Source organism: Mustela lutreola, chromosome 13, assembly GCF_030435805.1.
Source record: "Mustela lutreola isolate mMusLut2 chromosome 13, mMusLut2.pri, whole genome shotgun sequence".
In the NCBI taxonomy this organism is placed as follows: domain Eukaryota; kingdom Metazoa; phylum Chordata; class Mammalia; order Carnivora; family Mustelidae; genus Mustela; species Mustela lutreola.
The window spans coordinates 35,905,391-35,928,620 of NC_081302.1; the positions used below are offsets into that span (position 1 = coordinate 35,905,391).

The 23,230-nt window shown below is 34.3% G+C and overlaps 1 long non-coding RNA gene across 2 annotated transcripts; it reads right to left on the minus strand.

Moving 5' to 3' along the window:
- Positions 1 to 681: 681 nt before the first annotated feature.
- Positions 682 to 22,185, minus strand: LOC131814033 (uncharacterized). Of its 2 annotated transcripts, XR_009347099.1 has the most exons (7): positions 22,066 to 22,185; positions 19,973 to 20,271; positions 19,600 to 19,710; positions 17,065 to 17,199; positions 10,394 to 10,483; positions 9,459 to 9,568; positions 682 to 3,844 (listed from the first exon to the last, which is right to left on the minus strand). It is a non-coding gene; the product is annotated as an uncharacterized LOC131814033 (long non-coding RNA). The 2 variants fall into 2 exon arrangements; XR_009347100.1 differs by lacking the exon at positions 10,394 to 10,483.
- Between the last annotated feature and the right edge of the window lie 1,045 nt (positions 22,186 to 23,230).

Below are 23,230 nucleotides of genomic sequence, written 5' to 3' on the forward strand. Positions count from 1 at the left end.
ATACATGCATACATACATGTAGATGTATATATAATGAACATGTATATGTGTTTTATATTCCAATATTTTCTATTATTTTGTTTCTCCCTGTATCTGTATGTCCTTACATATCATATTTTTCTTGCTTTATTGCATTGCCTAGGGCTTTTTATTCTATTTATTTTATTTTTTCAGTGTTCCAAGATTTATTGTTTATGCACCACACCCAGTGCCCCATGCAATACATGCCCTCCTTAATACCCACCACCAGGCTCACCCAACCCCCCACCTCCCTCCCTTCCAAAACCCTCAGTCCACCATCTTTCATGGTTATTTCTCTCTCTTATTTCCCCCAAATCACTTTTCCTTTCCTTTTCCTAATGTCCTCCATGTTACGCCTTATGCTCCATAAGTAAGTGAAACCATATGATAATTGACTTTCTCTGCTTGGCTTATGGAGGAAATGCCTAGGACTTTAAATACAATGTTGATTTAAAAAAATGATGTAAAACATCTACCTCACTTTTTTTTTTTTTTTAGATTTTTAATTTTATTAAATTTTTGTTATTTAAATGCCATACTTGTCTAGAGTCTACTATATTGGACAGCATAGTATTAGAACATAAATTCGTCAACTGTGTTTTATTTTTATTTTTTTATATAATTTTTTATTTTAAAGAAAATATCTCTAAACTTTCACAGTTAACAATGCATAACAATATAATGGCATCGTTACATTGCATATATATGTATATGGCTTTTACTCTCTATTTATAGAAATAATTTTCTTTAATCATTAATTTGATAACATTGATAAAATTATATTTATGCTTACTTAATATGATGTTTTTGAGACATTCCAGTTTTGCATATGTCAATTCAATAAATTACATTGTTAGATTCATGGAATTAGTACTTTATTTACATACATATATTTATTTTTACACATATATGCATATTTACATTGGTAAGTTTACATTTACATATGTATCTATATTTAAAATCCTACTGTTTTTATTTTTAACATTCTCCCTCTTTAATTTTACATATTTACATATGTATATGTAGATGTGCATAAGTATTTACATATGCATATATATTTAAAATCCTATTATTTTTATTTTTTCTCTCCATCCTTAAATTTAGTATCAATGTCATAATAATCTCTTAACATTATATGTATTAGCACATTTTCTTCTTTTTCTATTCTCTAATTTTTTCTATGCATTGGGAATTATCTGTATTCTATTTTCTTAAAAATTATCCATAAATTCATCTGTGTCTGACACTTGTATGGGGGTAGAATTTTAACTTCTGATTCATTTTCTTCAATAGGTATAGGCTTGACTCCCCATTTTCTAGCATCAGTTTCTATGCTCCATATATTTCTAGACAAATGCTCAATTCTTAAGGTTTTCTATTTTTTCCAGAGAGCCAGCTTTTGGTTTGTTCTTCTCCATTCTTTCTTTCTTACTACTACGCTAATGTCCTTTTTCCAAAGGGATTGCTCTGTTGTACATTTTCTAACTTCTCAAACCAGTCATTTTGTTAATTTTGTTCCTGTTCTTTCCAAAACATGGATTCGATACTATAAATTTTCCTCTAAGTACTACTTTAGCTAAGCGCTATAAGATTTATTTTATTTGAAATAGTCTCAGTATCATTCTCTTTTAAATGTTTGATTACCATTTTCATTTCTTAAACCATGATGTATTTAGAATGCTTAAAATTTCCAATGGATGGAATTTTATTGATTTATAATTCAGCATAACTTAATCACACATAGACTCATTGTTTGATGTTGATATGAACTTTCTGAGCTAGTGTGTGCTTTTTAATTTTTTGTAAATAATTCATATGTGCTTGCAAGAATGTGAATTTTCTTATTACTACTATACACAGAGATCATAGTTTCTAATATGTCAATCTTATTAATTTTTATATCCAGACCTTCTAATACTGATATTTATGTGTTTAATCCATCCAGTAATGACAAGTTGTATGAAAATTTCTACTACTATTCTAAAGTTTTAATTTCCCTTTAGTTAAATTTTTTGCTTTACATATTTTAAATTCACGTTATTAGGTCCCTATTTTAATAATTTTAATTATTTCAATTCCTCATTAGAAATCATTAAACAATTATATAATGACTCTTTTAGTACCTCAGTAATGTATATGCCTAATGTCCATTATGTTTCAAGTCATTTAGCTAAAGTACCTGCCTAATATCTATTTCCCAAGTTTTTACTTTCATCCTCCTGTATCTTTTTTTTTAAAAGATTTTATTTATTTATTTGATACAGAGAGAGAGATCACAAGTAGGCAGAGAGGCAGGCAGAGAGAGAGGGGGGAAGCAGGCTCCCTGCTGAGCAGAGAGCCTGATGCGGGGCTTGACCCCAGGACCCTGAGATCATGACCTGAGCTGAAGGCAGAGGCTTAACCCACTGAGCCACAGAGGCATCCCTTCTTTTTGTATTTTAATGTCTGATTTTATCTTTAGTAAATAGTTTCTTGCTGAATGTAATTTTGGAGATCCAACCTGATAATATTTAGCTTTAAGTATTGATGTGTAGAATTTTGTACTTATTATGATTTACAATATGTTTGTATTTATGTCCCATTTTTATTTCTGCTTTCACATGTCTTACATTTTTTGCTCCTCTTTTTTCTTTCTCTTGCCTTATTTGGACTGTTCAGGTTTTTTAATTTATTTTTCTCCTCTACTGCTTTAAAAGTTATAGTTCTATTCTTTTAATGCTTCTCTTTAATTTTTTTAATTGTATTCAGTTAGCCAGGATATAGTATCTCGTAAGTTTTTGTTGTAGTGTTCAATGATTCATTAGTTGCATATAACACCCAGTGCTCATCCCAACACATGCCCACCTTAATACCCATTACCTAGTTTTTAAATTTTAAACATTCATGCTTTATTGGAATTCTAAAGCTAATCAAATGTCTTTCTTCTGGAGACCTTGAAGTATATACGTAAAGGGATTTAAAGAGAGACAGGAATTTGTGGAAGGACAGTTTCTTGGTATACTATATACAACGAAAGAGTTTGTTAGTCCGCTCTCATTAGAAATAGTGTCCTGGGCCTGAGGGATGGGAGAAAGAGAGATCCCTGCGGTTCTTTAAGCTTCTGAGACCTAGTGCCTGTTAGAATGCAGCAACCTCTTGCCCCACCGCCTCCATCACCCTCATCCCCACCTCCAGTGGAGTGGCAGCATGATATCCTAGACTGAGAAAATCATAGAGAAGCTCATAAAAGATTTTCATCTCCTGCATAGACATGAAATCAGCAGAGACTCTAAAACTGAAGGAGAAGTGAGGTCAGAAGGAAAAGATATCTGAGTGGTAATTTAATTGGGCCTATGGCTGACACCTCCCTCTCAAGAACTGGTATTGCCTAAGATAAGACTTCAGAATGGGGAAACAGAATGACTTTCAGAGTCATGGAAGTGTCATAATGGTAATTTGGGGTCAAAAAGAAATATTAACAATAAAAAACCCTACAATTCTTACATGTCTGAATTTATGAATCAAGACTATTATATATAACAAAAATAAATTATTTTTTTAGGGTAAAAGAGATTATGAAAATTGAGAGAGTGATGCACATTTTACCAAACTAAACATTTGTTTAATTATGTACAAATATGTTTAATAAAACATTTTTTTCCCTCTGAAAATAAAGGGAACGTACATTAGAGTTCATGTAGTTTAATACTCGTGTTTCGGTAGAGGGATGGTGATCCTCAGGGTGCTGGGAGATTTGCTCCTGTTTAACCAGCAGATTGAAGATGAGACTGGACTGAAGTGTCTTGACTCCAAGTTCAGTGCTCTTCCCACAGCCCTCTACTACCTAAAAATGGAGAGGGGAGTGACATCGAAAATGGTAACACTTCTCAGTAGTGGAAAGGCACATCAAGAGCAGAGTACCCCCCCAGAATGCCCTTGCCATTAATTATTTGCTAAACCCAACAAGCTGACTAGTGAGAACCATTAGATAGTAAATACTTCAGAATCAAGATTGCACTGCATCATCTAACAGCTGCTGAGAGTAAATATGTAGCTGTAGTTGTTCTTTGTTTTCTAAATACTGTAGGCAAATGGAGAACAATTCTGTAAACCATTGTGATAAACAAAGGCCTTAGGAAGTTACACCAAAAGTTTCTGTTTATTTCAAAGTATTTACTGTGTTCTGTGTGTATACTAGGCTACTTTACCATTGAGATGGCAAACAACCATGTTTTATGCCACCGTGTGAGAGCCTGAGAGAAAGCATTATTAGCCTATACGTCATTCTATTTCAAAATTCTTAAGAAGTCCAAACATCATTTGACACTAACAAAAGTTAGAAACATAAAATTGTGAAAGGTGGACAAGTCTACAATAGGCAGAAGTAATGTGTTTAAAAAATGTTAGTTGTCTTTGGTAATATGTAAGCTGGAGGGATAAGTTGAAGGGCCAGGAAACAGATGTTTGTGCTAATGTAGACATCCTGACGGTATCTATCAAACCATGATATAGTACTTATTAAGATATTTAAATACAGAAAGAGATGACAATTGCTTCAACAGGTCAATTTCATATATGTATACTCTGAGCTTCATAAAATATCTATGAAAAAAAAAGAGTGAAAATTTAATCCAGAATTGAACAAGGAAACTTAAAATATTAAGTCTGGTATTAATTCATTGATGGTGATATTATTAAAAGCAAACATTTCTATGGCCTAAAATATGCTCCAAATGACATATATGCTTTAAATTTGTAGGGCTGTAGTTTGAAAAATTATGTTCAGTACGATGTTCCCAGGACCCTGCAAGATGTTTAAAACTATGTTTCAATATAATGTGTTTACGTGGGAATGAAATTAGCCTGATACTTTACAGTGATTGTTAATACAATGAAAATTAAAGCATAAATGTTGCTTGGGTTAATTAGAAAATTTTATGAATTAAAATATCCACTTTTAGTGATGATTTCAGAGACACTTTCTTTTGTTATATGACTTTTATGTCTCAGAAAATTTTTGTTCTAACAATTAAGACTCATTATTATTATCGAGGAAACTGGATATCTGAGAGATGATTTGGATAATTAATGAAATGTTGAGTTAAGAGATGATTAATTTGTTTAATTAGACTTCTGTCCTTTTTTCCCAAGTTTTTGTAAGTATGTATACTACCTTTTATATTTTCAAGATAATTCATGACCTAAAAATTTTCAAACTATACGAGTTCTAATTTTGACCCTAACATTGATTTGATTTGTCACTGATCTTCGAAGGGTAAATCATTAACTCCATCTAGTAAAACAGCAAACATGGTCTTTCAGGCTGAGCGAATACACTGTGTTTTAAAGGAATTCCCTGGGTGATACTCCCTACAAACAATTGCCCTTTTGCTTATCCAGTCTTTGTCTGACCGTTTTCTCATAAAAAGGAACAGTTGGGACTTTATATAGTCCCCCCTTTGTCTTCCAGCATTCCTCTGAGAGCAAAAAGAGAACCTTTTGGCTTTAGACTGTTCAATCATTCAATAGCAATCAAATATATAATCTCTCATCTATTTTATTTGTAAACTGTAGACAAGCCAATTACCTCATAGGGCTTAGTAAAATACATATAATTTGTTTCTTCTTATTTGTTTTTTGTTTGTTTGTTTAGCGAGAATTTAATTAGTTAGGCTAGATTCATAACTACTCAATCCATTTCAAAGATGTCCAATGCAGTCTCAGGGAAATATCTCAGACAGACCCATTTCATTCACATTAGTAAAGTTCTCACTCCCCAAACTATTTCTCTTTTTAAACTCAAGGCAGGATTGAGGTTATTGATTGCAAAATGATTTAAAAATCTATCAATCAATCATGATTGTTACTAGTTTTCTATAATTTGAGGTGATACATTTAATTTAGAAAACACTGAACACAAATGTATAATAGAGTTACTTGCTAAAGTGTAAAGCATATTATTAATATGGTAATGGTTAAAACAATTTGCTTCTTTTTTTTTTTTTTTCTCTAACTCAGTTTTAACAATATAGACTGTTCTGGGATTCACAGGGTTAGATATCCTTGTGATAAAAAGGGTGCTAAAATTTTGACTTTGACCATGAAATTTGTTCCACTCTTCTAAAGAAACATCACCAACCTGTAAAGGGATTTTAACAACATGTCTTTCAAAGTCAAACAATGCAATTCTTATACAGAGAAGGACGCATTGACTGGTAATGAGGTGTGAGAAGTTTCAAATAGCTTGGTGTGGGACCAAGGTTAATATAATTATGGACCACAAACCCCAAGAAATCATTCACTCTCTTACGTCTGAACTACCAGCCTGCAATAAAAGGTGGTCTTTCAGTCTTCAGTGCACTGATTTAAAATGATCTATTGATCTGGACCAAAGAAAGATGAATATACTGAGGAACGGAGGCCGCCTCCAAGTGATACTGAGCAGAACGGAAGGAATGTCGCTGTGGGATAGGGAATCTTCTTTCTACAAAAGGCTGTGGCAGAAGCTGGGACTTTAAACAACAATGACAAAGATCGGGAGAGGAATGTCATTCTTGTGCTCCCTGAGAAAATGCATTAAAAGGATGTCAGGAACTACAGAGAAGAATCATACAAGTGAATAAAAGATGGGTTCTTTGCCGTTGGGGACTAAAGCAATAGCCAAAGAGAATCACACAACTTTGGGAACTGTGGAAGCTTTACTTGCTTCGAAAGATTTTTTTTTTTTTTCTTTTTTTAGCCCTGGGCAAATGAAAAAATGTGGCAGGGAAAAAAAAAAAAAAAAAAAAAAAAGCCCATCAAATCATTCAATCATGAACGTTCATGAACGTTTTCATGTATGTTCTGATCAAGAAAGAATAATATTGAGATACGTGTTTCTCTGGTCTGTGACATCCTACTTTTCCTTATTCATGGCCACAGATAAGAGCATATGAGCTTTATAGATAATTGCTTTTTAACAATAATATGTTGGAAAAGAGTACATATATATTTTTTGTATTACAAATAAGCAAGCTTTAAAAAATAGATGTCTAACTTTTGGAAACTCCTTGTGTTTGAAGTAGAAAATGCGTTTGGTAGTACAATTTTAAGTGGTTCTATTTGCATTGATACATGCTGTTTATTATTACATTAATCACATTTTCTGATATTAATAGGTTAATATATGTGACTCTATCACATTTTTTAGTGAGAATTTCCTTAGGTTATTGTGGAAAAATTATTTTAACTCATTTTTCTCCCTCTAGCATAAAAAAAAATGCAAGAATATTTGTTCTACTTAAATATCAGTGTAGATATTGTGCAAACATTTAGGTCAGGATTAATCACATTTATGAGCATATTCAGATACTTTAGAAGTTAGAAATTAAAGCAATATAAATAAAATATTTCCATTTTCTCTCTCTCACGCCTCGTCTAGACATGCCTTAACACTCCACAAAGCTTTCCTTCACTCTATGGCTCCAAGTTTCCTCACTTCTCTCAGCCCCTTGTGGGATACTCTACAAGGAACAGAACAGAAGTGTGTGTGACTCAGCTCATGTCCTTGAGAAAACACTAAGCAAATATGCTTTCGGCTTGGACTCCAAGCTGGTAACTGGAAATTGGGCAAAGAATAATCATAATTTTGAAGGAGTAAGTGTAATGGGGTAGGAAGTATATGGCCCTAGACTTAGGAAAACTTGAATATAAATTTTGCTTTTGCCACATATTTGGCTTTTTCCTATGCAAAATGGGGATAACAGGATTGATTTTAAGGCGTTATTATGGTCTTTTGCTGTCTGTATTTTTTATTGTATATAATTTAGTGGTATATTTATCAAGTATATATACAATATGTGTATATAAGTAATGATATATATTGAGTATGTAAATATATGTGTATACATATACACACACATACATTTTAAATACGCACACACACAAACACACACACACGAGGCATACAGCAAAACAGCAACCTAACACTCCACACATCCCCATTTCTAGTTCCCCAAGCAAATCACTTTTTATGTGGGAAATAACATTTCCACATGTTTCTTCAGATATTAAGCTCCATATTTCCAAATAATGAATTTGTAATGCTTTCTATAGATTTTTTTCAATTTAAAATGATCTGATTTGTAACATGGTAGATGGTGACTTAGCTCTTATCTTCCACTTCCTACTATATACCTCCCCTTGCCACAAGTGCACTGGATAATTACCTTTAAAGTAAATTAACTCCCATTCCACCAAATTTTGTTTTTTGGAGTTAAAAATGCCTCATTTTAGACTTTGATGGTATTTTGAAACATTAATAATTCATCCTTTCACTATACAAAAGAACTGAAAAAAGTCCTCTTTATATGATAAAACACATAAGGTATTTATTATTTCCTTGTGTGTCTATATGTCCGTACATGATGTTTTTCCCTACACCTGCTGGTCTCCATTTATGCTGGCAAGAGCTTGTCCGTTATCTTCCCAGGCATGTCTTTCACTAGGAAATCCTGTTGCCTCTGTCTTAATTGGATCCTTTGTTTCTTCTTGCTTTGTTTCCCTCTTGTTTTAGAGAAATACATCCTCAAGCATCTTGAAAAGAGTGTACTAGAATTTTGATATCTTGTTTTGAGAACTTAATTGAAAATAATTTTTAATCTCGTATTTGAATGGAAACTTTTCTTTTATTAGAGCTAATTCACTGTATCAAAGGCATTTTTCCTTTTCTTTTAGTTGCCAGGTTGCTATTAATTGGAACATATATAGTTCCAAACTATCTATGTTTTACTCTCCCCAGAAATTTTTACTTGTTTTTATCCCACCTACCCACTCCTTAATCATGGAAGTTTTTTGATTCTACTTTTGTTGTTGTCATTGCTGTAGTATTTCTCATGCTCTTCCTTAATATCGATTATTTCCATTATTTCATCTGGCCACTCAGCGAACCTTACCGAATTAGAAATCTTGTGCATTAGAATTTTTTTTGCATTATTTTTGACAGTATTCCTCCAAACAATTTTTCAGCTGTTTCAAGTATTCCTATATTTTTGCTTTCTTAAAATATATATATATATATATATATATCTATATATCTATCTATCTATCTATATATATATATATATATCAGTTTGGGAAACACACACAAATTTCTCTTGAAAATTCAATTGAAATTTTCCAAGTATTACTGTGATTTTATTTTCTAATTACCAAGAGTCTCTACTTGAACACATGCCTTTTTTCTTTTTATAATCACTTCTTGTTTATACTTACATCTCTTATATTTCTCAAGACTTTATAGTTGGTAATGAGTTTTGAACTTCCTGCATTAAATTTTTTCTTCATTTGTTTCTTGTTTATTTTGGTCTTTATCTAAGCAGATGGCTGCTAGATCATGTGTGAGTGGGATTGTTGAATGGTGGGCTTCTTGATAAGGACAAGAGGTGGAGAATTTCCCTGGAGAATCTTACATGACATACCTGTGGAACTTCTCTCTTGAACCTGGCAGCTTCACCAGTTGGAACTCTGAGATTCCTGCCTCCATGGCATGCTATGTCTTGCTTATAACATCTAGGTTTCTGGGAATTGACTGGAAATAAGAAGCCAAGATTTCACTGTTTGATGAGTATAATTTCTCTTAGCACCTTTGTTTTCAATATCATACCTCACTCTTGGTTTCGACTGTGCCTGGTTTTTCTATAACCTGAGATTCTTTGATTTACTTTCCCCAGGAATCATTCTTCCAGGTAGTCATCTTGCTATTCTAAGTAAGGGAGGGCACCTGGTGGAGGTTTGTTCACAGATTTGTGGACCCCCCCCCTCCCCCGTCCCCATGTTTGATTCAGTCCCTAATCTCTACCTTCACAGACACCTGCTGTTGGCAACAATCCTGGGCTGTTCAGGATTCCGCAGTGTAAATCCTGGTACAACTTGTTGTTTATGCACCAGCTTTCTTTGTTAGAATCGTTGTCATTCTTTCACATACTCTCCCACTCTCAGTTTTCCAGAATTTTGAAATTTCTTAATTGCTCGTGTCTCTTCTCTTCTTTTCTGGCCTTGCACATTTATATGTTTTAAATAATCATTTTATTGCTACTTTAGTGGAACTGGAACTTATGTAGTAATTAAGATATTTATTTACTCTGCAAAACTTAACCACAAGAATGCCAGTGAGTATTTCTTTTGGTAATAGGACCATTCATTTAAAAAATAATCTAATGGATTGTCAGAATAAATAAAGAGTGCAGTTTTTCCAATTGGATATGATGTTTGTCACCAGCACCCAAGAAAATGTCAATAGATGCCTAGGATTGGAGAACACTGTACTTCACACAAACACGACCATACCATACTGGGTAAGGTTCAGTTCCACACTATAAAAAGCACTTTACCTACTTAAAAGATAAATTGTTACCTGGAATTTTTTGAGGGGCTAGAAGGATAGGCTCCACAAACAGCTTCGATTTCTTGTAGTATCACTGCTTCAGTAGGATTAGGGAAGTCCCTGCCTCCAATTAAGGAAACCATTGAATTAGGAAGAGTCAGAAACAATACATGCCAGCAAACTAGCATTATTGCCCTCACATTCTCTCTTCCCTCCTCACATTCTGAGCAAATGTATTTCATCAGTGAAACTTCAACCACATCTGAAAGCCAATGGCATCAAAGTGTGAGAAATGTACTTGCCAGCCTCCATGGAATCCTCCTGAAAGAGGCAGGAGTGACTGTTTAAAAAAAAAAAAAAAAGCTAATCTATTATCTAGCTATCCACCTATCTATCTACCCTATGTCTGTGGCCATTAGTTTTGTCCACACGACCATGTAACTTGGATAGTTTAGCTCTATTTTCTTCCTTTTTATTTTTTTGTATTTTATTATTAATTTTATTTTTTTTTTCCTTTTTAAATACAAATAGTTCCAAATGATTGAGTGAGTTCTTTGCCCATTTTCATCTACCCAGGCTTTGGAGTGGAGAAATCAGATGCTTAGATTGATTCATGGTTTGGATTTACAGAGTGAGTATAAAAGTAGAAAGAGGATGCAATTGAGATGAATAGTTGATAGACTGGAGTCTTTGAAGAGAAAGGAGATCCAGAAAATACTCCTATCATCCTTAAAGGACTTAACTTATTGATCAGTTTATTAGATAAAATCCTTACCTTCAAAGAGTAAAATCCATTTTAGCTAGTATAAGAAGGAAATAATATAATAAAGTTTATTAGAAAATTCACAGAACTCTTTCAGAGCCAGAAAATCAGACTTGAGGGCTACCCTATCAGAAAGACATAAATTATATTGAAGAATGGCTTCAGCAGAAACCCTATCACATGGTTTTTGTCGCAGACCCTGCAGACAGCATTGCCAATGGCAGGCACTATGCACTGCTCCTTAAGACTGTCATTTTGCTGTGGAAAAGCCAGATTCCTTTGCCAGCACACTCAGTAGAATAGATTATAGGCAGCACCATTCCTTCATGGTGTTTCTGACTTAACAGAGTTTAGGTATCATGAGTTATCGCAGAGTGTTTGCTTTTTGAATTTGACAAAGCATGAAACAATTAGGTAGGGAAAATCCAAATGTCCTCCATGATAGGGTTGAAGAGGAGTTATAAGAAATTGATAGGACTAATAAAACAGAATGTTGACATCAGTGACTGTGATATTGGAATTTAATTTCTAACTGATGTAGCCATTATAGGAAAGGGCAATTTTTAATATATAGCAGGCACTAAATGTAGAATAATTAAAGAATAGTAATACATATAAAATATAAAATATTCCAAATATATATATAATATATATATTATATATATATATATATATATATAATTAAAAAATCCTGAAAGGTATGTATGAATAAAAAGCAGTCACTCTAATACAGAAACCAAGATTTAGAAGATTTTTTGTACATGTCACCTAGGATATATTACAGCAGTTGAGTAGCAGTGGAAAATTAATGGCAAAGTGAACTTATTAATAGCTTATCGATAGAATTTTAATAATTCCAGCATAATGGTGATGTTGTTTTGGGCTACTTTGAACCAGACCTAAATTTTCCAAATACTTGATTTTCTTTGCATTATATTTTAGGATGTATCACACATATATAAGTGATAAAAAGTAGTGTAGATAGAAAATAGACCTTTGAATATACTTTCTGGAAATTAAATGTATCAGAAATGATTATAAATGTTTTAAAAATTATAATAAATAACTTGAGTCTAGAATGTACTTCAAATTACTAATATATTTTGAAAAGAAAATAAACTGTCTTCAGAGCAGCAATTTTGATCCAAAACCCCTCACTGATTTACATATTCTGGTAGCACAGGTAGTATTAGGTAAATTTCATCATGCAAATGTCTCTAAATAAACAAAAACATTTCTATAAGGCTACACTTCAAACATCACCTAAGATAACTATCACTTTAGATCTTCTGTTTTTGGAACATTTTTTTATGTTATCTCAATAGAAACTGTTTATACAAGTGGAGGATTGGCATACGTGCTTGCTCTTGTTCTCTTGTATTTATTTTATTATAATATTTACAATTTTTTCTAAGGTTATTTTTATGCACTTTGAGATTTGACTGGATCATGTTCTTATTTCATAATAATAAAGAATGTGAGTTAGTCAAAAACAGATTACTGACATATATCTCCTGTATCATAAAGTTTAAAGAAAGGGTTGAAGGTAAATGGCTAGAAAGAGATGAAAGGGTTGGAAAGAGGAAAATAATAAAGATGAAAGGGAGGTAAAGGAAACAATTTTAAGAGAGCTGAAAAAGGAAAAAGCAAAGAGTTTGATATAAAAAAAATGGGATGTAGAAAGAAGTCAGAAAACAGAAAATTTTCCATGATACTATGAAGGGTCTGTGAAAGAAATGCATTGGTATTTTGTTGATGGAAAAGGAAAAGAATAATTTTTCTGAAATAGTTGTACAGTAAATGAATGAGGACTAACCGAGTCTTTAGATAAATGCTATTATGTGGATCAGGGATCATATAGGAAGAATATGAGAGTATAACTGTCATATTGAGTCATATCAACTCAAGGGATCCAGCATAGTTTCTTTGATGTTTTTCAGGAAAACATGCTAGTTGCCCTCCACAGCCGAACCTCAGGGAGTCTGTGATCCCTAACTTCCTTTTGGTAACCCATTATAAACTCAGCTCATGAATTTATCTAAGCCTTTCCTGGACCTATTTATATTTTCAGATTGTATAACCTTTTGGGGTAATGACTTGCATATGTTTACTACCAACTGTGTAAAGTACAAAGCATAAATCCCTTTTATCTTTTATGTTACATTGGGCATCTTCTAGTTCTGGTGCTCTTTAATGGTGAAAAGAATCCATCTTTACCTTTCATGATTTGGCAGAGTTTGAATCCATTCGGGCTCATCTGTAGATTTAAAAAATTGAATCTTCCAAACCTTTTTTTCAATATGCTGACATAGACGGAAAAGTTGTGCCCCATAATGTAAAGGACTTTAGTTGCATGAGTTGAGGAAAATTATCTCATATTTCCAGGTCCCCAAATTATCTATAAAGCAAAGTGCTTGATAACCTCTAAAATCCCTTCCATCTTCCTATCTGACAGTATACTACTACACTCTCTACCCCCATACCCTGGGGACGGCAGTAGGGGGAAGATATGGAGCAGAGGGACAAAACTACAGTGCAGATCTTTAGGGTGAATCCATGAGGATTCAAATCCCATATTCTCCTCTGCTTAGCTCTATGCCTGGAGCAAGTCGCTTAATTCCACATACCTCAATTTCTTCATCAATAAGTCAAGGATAATAATAGTTTCAAGTTCACAAGCTTATATTTGCTTACCAAACAAATATGTGTGAATGTGTCTGTATAACTTAAAAACAACAAAGCCACTCAATGAACCCTGTATAAAAGTTAACATGTGTACACACACATACACACATACACACGCACACACACACACACACAGGGAGAGAGAGCGCACACAACCACACCTCACTGGACATGTGACTTTGTACAATACCATTCCATATTGAATCTGGATTTGGCCATGTTACTTGCTCTAACCAATGGGATATCAGCAAAGGAGAACCAAGCCTATTTTGATAAGTGCTTTGGAATGGCGATTACCTTTTTGGAATGTTTTCCTGATCCTACCATGTAAAGACCAGCCTCACCTCCTTGAGCTACATGGAGAGAGAAGTCCAGTCATGCCAGCTGGAGCTCAGATACTACTTGCCTTACTAACTGCAGCCACAAGAGTTTGCCCAGATGAGGTCAACAGAAGGACTGTCCAGCCATAAAATCATGACACATACAACGATTGTTCTTTAAAATCAGTAAATGTAGGGTGCTTGGTTATACGGTAATATGTATCTGATAGTTTGATCTTCTTCAGATCCTTCTTATGCACTAGTCTTGAGGATTTATGTCAATGACTGAAAACTCACATAATGCTAAACTAATAAAGTCTAATCCCATTCCCTGTTACAAGTATACCCTGTAGATACAAATTTGACAAAGATACGTAATTACATTAATCTGCACATATAAATAATGTCTGATTTTGTGTTTTCGAGGACAGAGACTCAGAGTCAGGGGTTCGCATGCAGGAGGGTGTTTATTGGGAGGTGTTCTTGAAGTTAATGCATGTGAGGGAGGAAGGAAAGCAGGACTGGGTAGTAGGAAAAGTTAAACTGTGATGTGATCAATGCGGTGTCTCAGCAGAACACACATAGGGAACTACAGCTGTGATGGCCTTTCAGAATTATTCTGAATTTTAAGAAAGGGGACCAAGCCTTTGTACCACAACTTTCATCACTCACTGGATGAGGATTACCTTAGGGAAGAGATTTGTAACTTTGGATGATGCAACTCTTTTTACTAAGGCTTTTTTTTTTTTCCTTTAATTAAATATAGGTCTTATTAGTCAACTATAGTCATAATGTGATCATTATAGATTTCACCTTCTTTATCCCACCAAACACGAAACAGAGCTGTGTCCTAATCTGATTTTCCTCATGTGGGTCACAGCAAAATCACCTTTCTCCGTTTCACAGCTGACAGTGACAGAAATTCACTCTTTCACAGATTGAGACATCACCAGCGTTGGAGTGATATGCCTGGGTTAGTCCAGTTGTTTGGGAGAGGGGGCAGATGTCAAATGAAAGCAGAGCCCAGTGCTGCTTATCTGTGTAATGCTGGTATAATGTGTGCAATGTTCCTGTGAGAGCTGTTTTTCTAGTAACATACACGTTTCTCCACAAGCACACCTAATTGTGCGGTACAACATATAGGAATGTCCCAGTGGGACTCAGCTGCTAAAATTCCCTGTCACTTTTACCAGTGTAATGTAGGTCATAATGGAATTTTTCACCTCATGAACCCCCATAGATGAAGAGCTTTGTCACTACTGTCATCATAATATGATTATACCAAGAAATTTCTTTTTCTTAATAGATCTTTGGCTGAGATCATAGTGTTTGCAGCAAACATCCATAACTTCAATCCTTCAGGGGTTCGGTGTCTCATTCTCCTCTACCAAAGACATACAGCTGGTTTCTAAGGGCTTCTAATGATGTGTGGAATGATTTGGGCCATGGGGAGTGGAGGAGTCTGGTCATCCCTAACATGGTCCAGGTTCAGGTTTCAGAATTTAGGACCTATAGGCAATTTTAATTTCCTTATTGACCTTACAGTACTTCCAAACATCCCAATGCCAGATTTATGGGATGTATATCTAATAATCTCCCATTTAGATTTGATCTAGCAGAAATGAAGCTCTTCCTTCATTTGACACCACAAACTGGGAGTAAATGTGAGCAGTTGTGGCCAATCTAGATACAGCAGCTATCTCCATGGCAGACCAAAGTGTACCATATTGCTTTTTTGGGTTTATTTTTAGGCTCCAAGATAGGCGATAGCTTCATAGTGTCCTTGCTAGACTAAATATCCAATGTGGGGGGCCTGTTAAATTCATTCAGATGTCTCCAGAACCCACCAAAGGACCCAACATAGAGTAGAAGTCAGTGAACGATGTATGAATGAAGAAATAAAATGGATGAATGGATATATGGATGAAAGAATACAACCAGGTGCCTAGGCCATTGACTGCTATTCGGAAAGCACAGATTCAACATTGAAGGCTTCTTGGTCATAGAGGGGCTCCTGCAGATGCCCTTACTATAGTCTGCTCCCTGAATAACAACCTTGGGAGAAGAAATCAGGATTGGAAAACAACTGATGAGTTCATTGAACTCAGTGTTGCCAAAGAGTTCAAGGGGGCCTTCTTGAATCCCTCCCATTATTCCCAGAACCACTTTTCCAAAAAGCCATGTTTGAGGGCTAAAAAATACCTTGATCCTTGGGGAGAGAAATCTGTACAGCATTACATGGCATATGGTACCCATGATTTGTCATAATATATTGTAATAAAGAAACTCTGTAGGACTGCCATCTATGGAAGTTTCTGAGAGGCTAAGAAAAGAGTAAACATAGGCAACTGTATTTTGCATGAGGGCAATGTGATTAAGTATCCACTTAAAATACTAGAAATTTAAAAGATGAATATAAAATTTATTTTATCATATACACTAAACTACTACATATTTGTCATTGGGTAAAATAAATACCTTTAGAACAGTAAGAGCATGTAAGAACGATCAAGGCAATCTCTCTGAATTAGGCCATTGCACTGAAGGTGCTTGGAATATAGCTCCTCAGGATACATATGAAACATTCCCTTGCCTCTTTGTTTTAATCACATAAGAGAATATATTCTTTGGATTAAGCTGATCATAGTAAACACAAACACACACACACAACACTAAAAATGATGTCTTAACAGAAGAGAAACTGATTTTTTTTTTTTTTTTTTCAAATAATCTGGAGCTGGTATGGCAACCCCTATTGTCTTCTACCTCTTTGGCCATTGTTAGTTATGGCCCTCATTGATCTAAGGTGGCTGCTGGAGCTTTAATCATCCCATGTGCTTCCCAGTTATTAAGAATAGAATAAGAAGAGGAGAAAGTCTACATGTTTTTTTGAAGAAATTTACTGAAGTACTAAATCATTTACAACTTTTTACCTGGAACTTAATCACACGGCCACAGATAGTTTCAAGGAAGCTTGTCCAGTTATGCATCTAGCTCAATGTGCAAAGTCTCTTGGTGATTGCTGATTCTCTATCAGATCCAGTAGCTCTTTATTGTTTGCTGACTTACTAAGCGGAAACAAAACAAAACAGAACAGAACAAAAACAGTTTATCTTCTTGATACACACCCGAAAAAGAAGGAGCAGGGAGAATGGCATAAAAACTCCATTTAGAACAAATGTAGGGTAGAAAACACTGGTATCATTAGCTCATCAAAATGCTGAAATCCTGCTAGTTACAAATAGTGAAGTCCTTTAACCTGGTAATAGAATGGGTTCCTTAGTTGTATTACCTGTTTGTTCAACGTCTGTTTTCTGGAGAAACTCTCCTGCCATGTTGTCTATGTTCCCTTGTTCCAGACCCTGGCTTCTGAAGGGGTTATTCCTTCCCCATAACCGTCAATGGCTCTTTCTAATTTAGTCAGAGGGTGTCTCTTCATAGAGCCTGTGAAGATTCTAAAGCCCATTTCCTTCCCATAGAGGTTCATGTATTAAATTTTTAAAGTAACAGACAGCTGTAGTCCAAGTTTATAGTTTCTTTTGGCTTCCAGATCTGGTAGGTTTTAAGCCTGATAATGCCTTGAGACCACTTAAAAGAATAGACTTGGGTGGGAAGACAACATACTTAATCTGATCTTTGCTGCTAGCTGCCTCCCATTGTCTGATAGAGAACTATTAATGGAAAGCCTTTTTAAAAGCTTTGGGGCCCATAATTTATCTCCTGGCAATACTGCTTCTTCAGAATAGACTTAAAAGTGCTTCACTTTGGAGCATAGAGAAGTTACCTTCTTTTTTTTCCCCCTCTTTTTTTTCCTTTCCTTTTCTTTTCTTTTCTCTTTCTTTCCTTTCCTTTCCTTTTCTTCTTCTTCTACTTTTTTTTTTTTTAAATCCTAAAAGTCTCCAAATTTAATGCATTTAGATTGTAGGCCGAATAGAGAGAACACCTTAACTTCTCTGCCTGCAGATAAACTGGATCAAGTCTAAGTTCATCAGTCCTGGAACTTTGTTGAAAACAGTAAAAAGCAGCCAGCACAGACAACATTCTAATTTTCCCACACTTTCCCTTAAGGCCATTTAGTCTGCTTTCCAGACAGCATTTTGTCTGCTTTCCAAAGAAAGGCAGGCGGCAGTTTGACCAAATGTTTTAGCATTGAATTGTAAGTTTTGCCAGGTTCCCAGCCTATAATATCAGTGGTGTTAGAGTAATCAGATTACACCCTAAATGGAGATACTCATGCTAAACCCCATGTCACTGAACCAAACTTAATGAAGGTTCTAGGCTTGATTCTTCCAAATAAGGAAGACATAGATCAACAAATCAGTGCTTGTCTGTTCAGTCCAAGTTACCCGACCCAGCTCTAGGACTTTCCGTTTACACAAGAAAATAAAGTAAATAATACTGTTTTAACCAATCAGCAAATGCCCAGTAGAACTTTCTTTTTCCTGCTTTTCTTTTGCCTCTAAAGTCCCTTGCCACATACAGTTCTTTAGAGGTCTTTTTTACTGCTAGATTGGATGCTGCTCAATTCGATGAACTGCTACATGAAGCCAATAAGATTTTTAAAATTTACTCAGTTGAATTTTATTCTTTAATAGAGACACATTTCAGATTCCAATATTTTAATTTTCATGCCCATTTAACAAATTCTATATAAATTAGAATTGTGATAGTCTGACCCAGAAAGTAGTTTCTTAAGTAGTTACTTAAGCATCACATGAATTATTTCTCTCTTAGATATTCTAAGTAGTCCAGGGCTGGTGGGTAAGAACCCATTGCCATCAGGAAGCCTGGTCTCGTTCTCTATTGTGTACCATTCCAGTGAATGATACGTATCCTTAAGTTCACTTGAGGGCTCAAAGATTCTGCCATGGTTCTGATTATCATGTCTATATGACAAACCACAAGAGGGAAACTATTGAATGGAGCAGAGAAACTGGGAAGCACCCCCCCCATATACATCATTTTTGTTGTTGTTCCTCTGATTTGAATCATCTTCTTTAATAACTTAACTAATTATTCCATCAATACTTTTTACCATTATTCAAAACATAGTCTTCTGGTTGACTAAGCTCCAAGAGATTTAGGGATTTTGTCTTTTATTCTTGGTAGCAATATGCCCAATTGAAAATTGATTTTTTCCTACTAGGGAAGAAGAAAAGAATGGTGGTTGCAGTAGGCAATTCATAGAAAAAAATGAGAGATATATTTATTATGAATTCTCTAGTACAAAGATACTGCTCTTTTCTTCCCTGACAGACCAGACCACTAGAAAATTATTGTTGATACTCTTTCTAGGAGATCAATGTACTATTGTGTGACTTATCCAAATCAGAATACTTTAACATTGAAAGAGGACAGTATTTATATACTGGGATAATGGATATAAACTGGGATCCTTTGGGGTAGATAAAAATACATGAGCAATGATATTCTAGTTATGAGCAACCTCAGTATTTCCTGTTACTTACCTTCTCAGTAGCCTGACTGGGGCTAGAATTACTCTAGCAGGCATAATAATCATCATAACGTTAGTAGATCAAAGCATGTTCACAGATATCTTGCTTTCTGTTTTCAACAAACTGTTGAAAAAATTAAAAACAAATCCAATAAACAATTTTAGAAATAAGCTTACTTAATCCAAGAATTGAGCCAATTGCTTAAATACACACTAGTAAAGGGTAAAGCTATCATTTGAATCTAGGTATATCTGATGACAAGTTTTCCTCTTGATTTACCACATCACATTGTTAAGAACATTTCCTCCTTGGAGAAAAAGGTACCTTTATGAGTTAGTACCATACACACTCATGAGAATATACATGTGCAGGTAGTTTGAAATACCTTCAGTCAGTACTAGAGTGGTAATTCAGTAATCGTGGTGCTCTTCTGGATTATAGTTGACCAAGTGATGTAGTATTTATTTGGGTTTGTCCAGAGTTGGTAAGTTTGTGGACTATTTGCTGTAACACTTTTTTTTTTTCTCTGTTATAACAGACATAGCTACTCGATCTTGACATTTTCTTCCATTTGCCTTAGCCTCATAATCCTTTTCAACACAACATTTCCAATGGTCACTTCAAGAATGGACATAAAGGAAGTGACAGTAAAATTGTGGAAGGCAGCTACTAGTTTTCCTCCTCCTATGGAAACATTGAAAAAAACAACCAGAAACTGTCAGAAGCAAATTTGTCAGAACTCTGGAAAATAGTCAAAACATTTATAGTAGCTAAGCAAATGCTGAGTCAAGAAAAAGGTAAATTTAAAGATTTAGGAACAGTTTTTGTTGTTTTTACTTGCCTTTGTCCCACCCTTCACCACAGCTGTGGAGATCTTTGCATTTCTGGGGAGAACCCACTAATTTCAGAGAGAACAAAGCAGAACTATTTGCAAATTATTCTGTACATCTGTTCTAACCTGTCCAAGGTCTGTCTGAAGGACAATGGAAAGTACTTATCTTGTCTCTCTGTCACCATGCTGGGAACTCTAGTGGTGGGCATTGCTCAAAAACACTATAAGCCAAATTAACAATGTTCATATGCATGAGGAAAAGGATTTCAGTAAAAACAGAGCACCCGAGGCTCTAGAGCATAAACTGAGGAATTTCTCTGGGAAATGAGAATACTCAGAAGCAGCATCTACATTGGAGAATTTAGAAAGCCATGCGCATGCCTTGGCCAAAACACATGCTCAGAGAATACTGGAGTATACTCTAAGTTTTCACTTTGGGCGGATCTATAGGTTCTGTGCAAGCCACTAAGTATGGAATGAGTGACCCAGACCAAAGCCAATATGAAAGGACTGGCTCCTTTTTAATTGCTAGCTCCTAATATTCAAGGATATCTGTGTCAAAACACTAGCTGAATACAAGCTGGGAAGCAGAGATTTTGCTGGCTATTCATGGCAAGGAATGTAGTCTTTATGGGAATAATTTGATGTCACTGGACAGGGAGACTACTATTGTCCTCACCACCTGAAAAGTCAGCTGAGCTTGGGGAAGGCAGAAAATCTAATTTCCAGAGTTACCATATTCTAAGTTAAGTGCCCAGTTTTCAATAGACATAAATCAAGGCATATAAAGAAATGGGAAATGTGTAAAGGGCAAAGTAAATTGACAGAAAATAAAGAAGATCAGACTTACTAAGTGAAAACTTTAAAACAACTCAAATAGCTACATAGCTCAAGGAATAGACCAAATAACTAAAGGAATTCATAGATAAAGAACTACAAGAAATCAGGGAAATGATGTGTGAATACAATTAGAGTATCAGTGAAGAGATTGAAATTTTAAATATGAAACAAACAAATCCTGGGACTAAAAAGTACAGTAACAAATGAAGAATTCACTAGAGGCATTCAATAACAAATTTGAGCAGGTAGAAGAGTTAACAAATTTATAGATAGAACAGTTGAAATTATTGAGTCAGACACAGAAAGAAAGAGTGATGAAAAAAAGTGAATAGAACCTGAGAGACACGTGGGATACCATCAAATGAATCAACATATACATTGCAGGAGTATCAAAAGGAAATAAAGCAAAAAAGAATATTTGAAGAAATAATGGTCAACAGTACCCCCCTAAATTGATGAAAGACATGAATCTACACATCCATTCAATAAACTATAAGCAGAATAAACTTAGGCAGTCCTCAGGGGAAAAAGGAAATTAAAACTATATATGCCTACACTTAAAGAAATTAAATCAATAACCTAATTTTATATTTTAGAAAAGGAGAAAAAAAGAGTGAACTAAATTTAAAGCTAGCGGAAGAAAATTTTTTAAAAATGTTAGAGTGGAGATAGCTAAAACAGAAATCAGAAAAAAAAAAAAAAGAATCAATGAAACCAAAAGTACAAAGATTGTAAGAGAGCACAGTGAACCAATAAATTGGATAAGTAGATAAAATGTACAAATTCCTAAAAAATACAAAACTTACCTAAACTGAATGAAGATAAAAGGAAAATACTAAATCATCAGAAATAGACCCACATGGATATGTTTGATAGATTTTTTTTTTTTTTTTTTTTTTAGGTAGACTCTGCACCCAATATAGGGCTTAACTCCCAACCTGAGATTAAGGGTCACATACTTTATGACTAAGCCAGCCAGGTGCCCCGTTTGACTGATGTTTAACTAAAGTGTCAAGTTAATTCAAAGGGGAAAGTATTAACACTTTAATCCCATGGTGTTGGAAAAACTGAATATTAACTTGAAAATTCAGCTCTTAATTCACAGCACCCACAAAAAATTAATTAAGAATTGATTATAGAACTAAATATGAGTTAAAACTAAAATAAACAAAGGAATAAAAAGAACAACAACAACCACAAAACCTTTAGAAGAAAATATAGGAGAAAATCTACAGAATCTTAGAATTTATAAGAATTTGATCTTTAGAAATTTTAAGAATTAAAATCATTTTTAATAAAATGCTTTTTAAAGTATCAGTTAATTTATGCAGGTACATGATTGTGTGCATTTACTGTTGTTGGTTGATGTCAAGAAAAATCTATCAAAATAAGTCAGTGTTTCAGACTCATTTTACATCTTAATAAGGAGTTAGTCCATATTTACAAGTCCATGAAATGATAAAGGAGAAAGGGAAAAGAAAATAAAAGTGGCAGTCATTATAATAGTTAGTCCAATATATTTTTAAAATAATGAATAACTTGGTGTACATGTGGAGGCAAAGATTGTTTTTGAAACATAACATTTATTATCTATGAAGTTAACAAAGAATCAACTTCTCAATACAGATCAGAAAATTATAATTTTAAAAATAGAGATGATGCAAGTTAGAATATGTATAAAATATGATGCTTCAAAATTAGAAGAAAATAGATGGTGGGAGCTGGAGAAAAAGGGAAATCTGGAATAAAAACATTTGAGTACATCATTTGAATAACAATATAATAATGTTATATCTAGAGTGATATAATAAGAGATCTGTGCAGGTTTAATATTGCCCCAAATAGAAGAATTTGGAAGTGACAACATCAAATATTTATTACAAATGTCTGAAAACTGAAAATAGAAACATGTGCTTGCCTCATACTTGACACTTAACGTTTTGCAGACTTCCAGATAGGAGAATTCTTGGT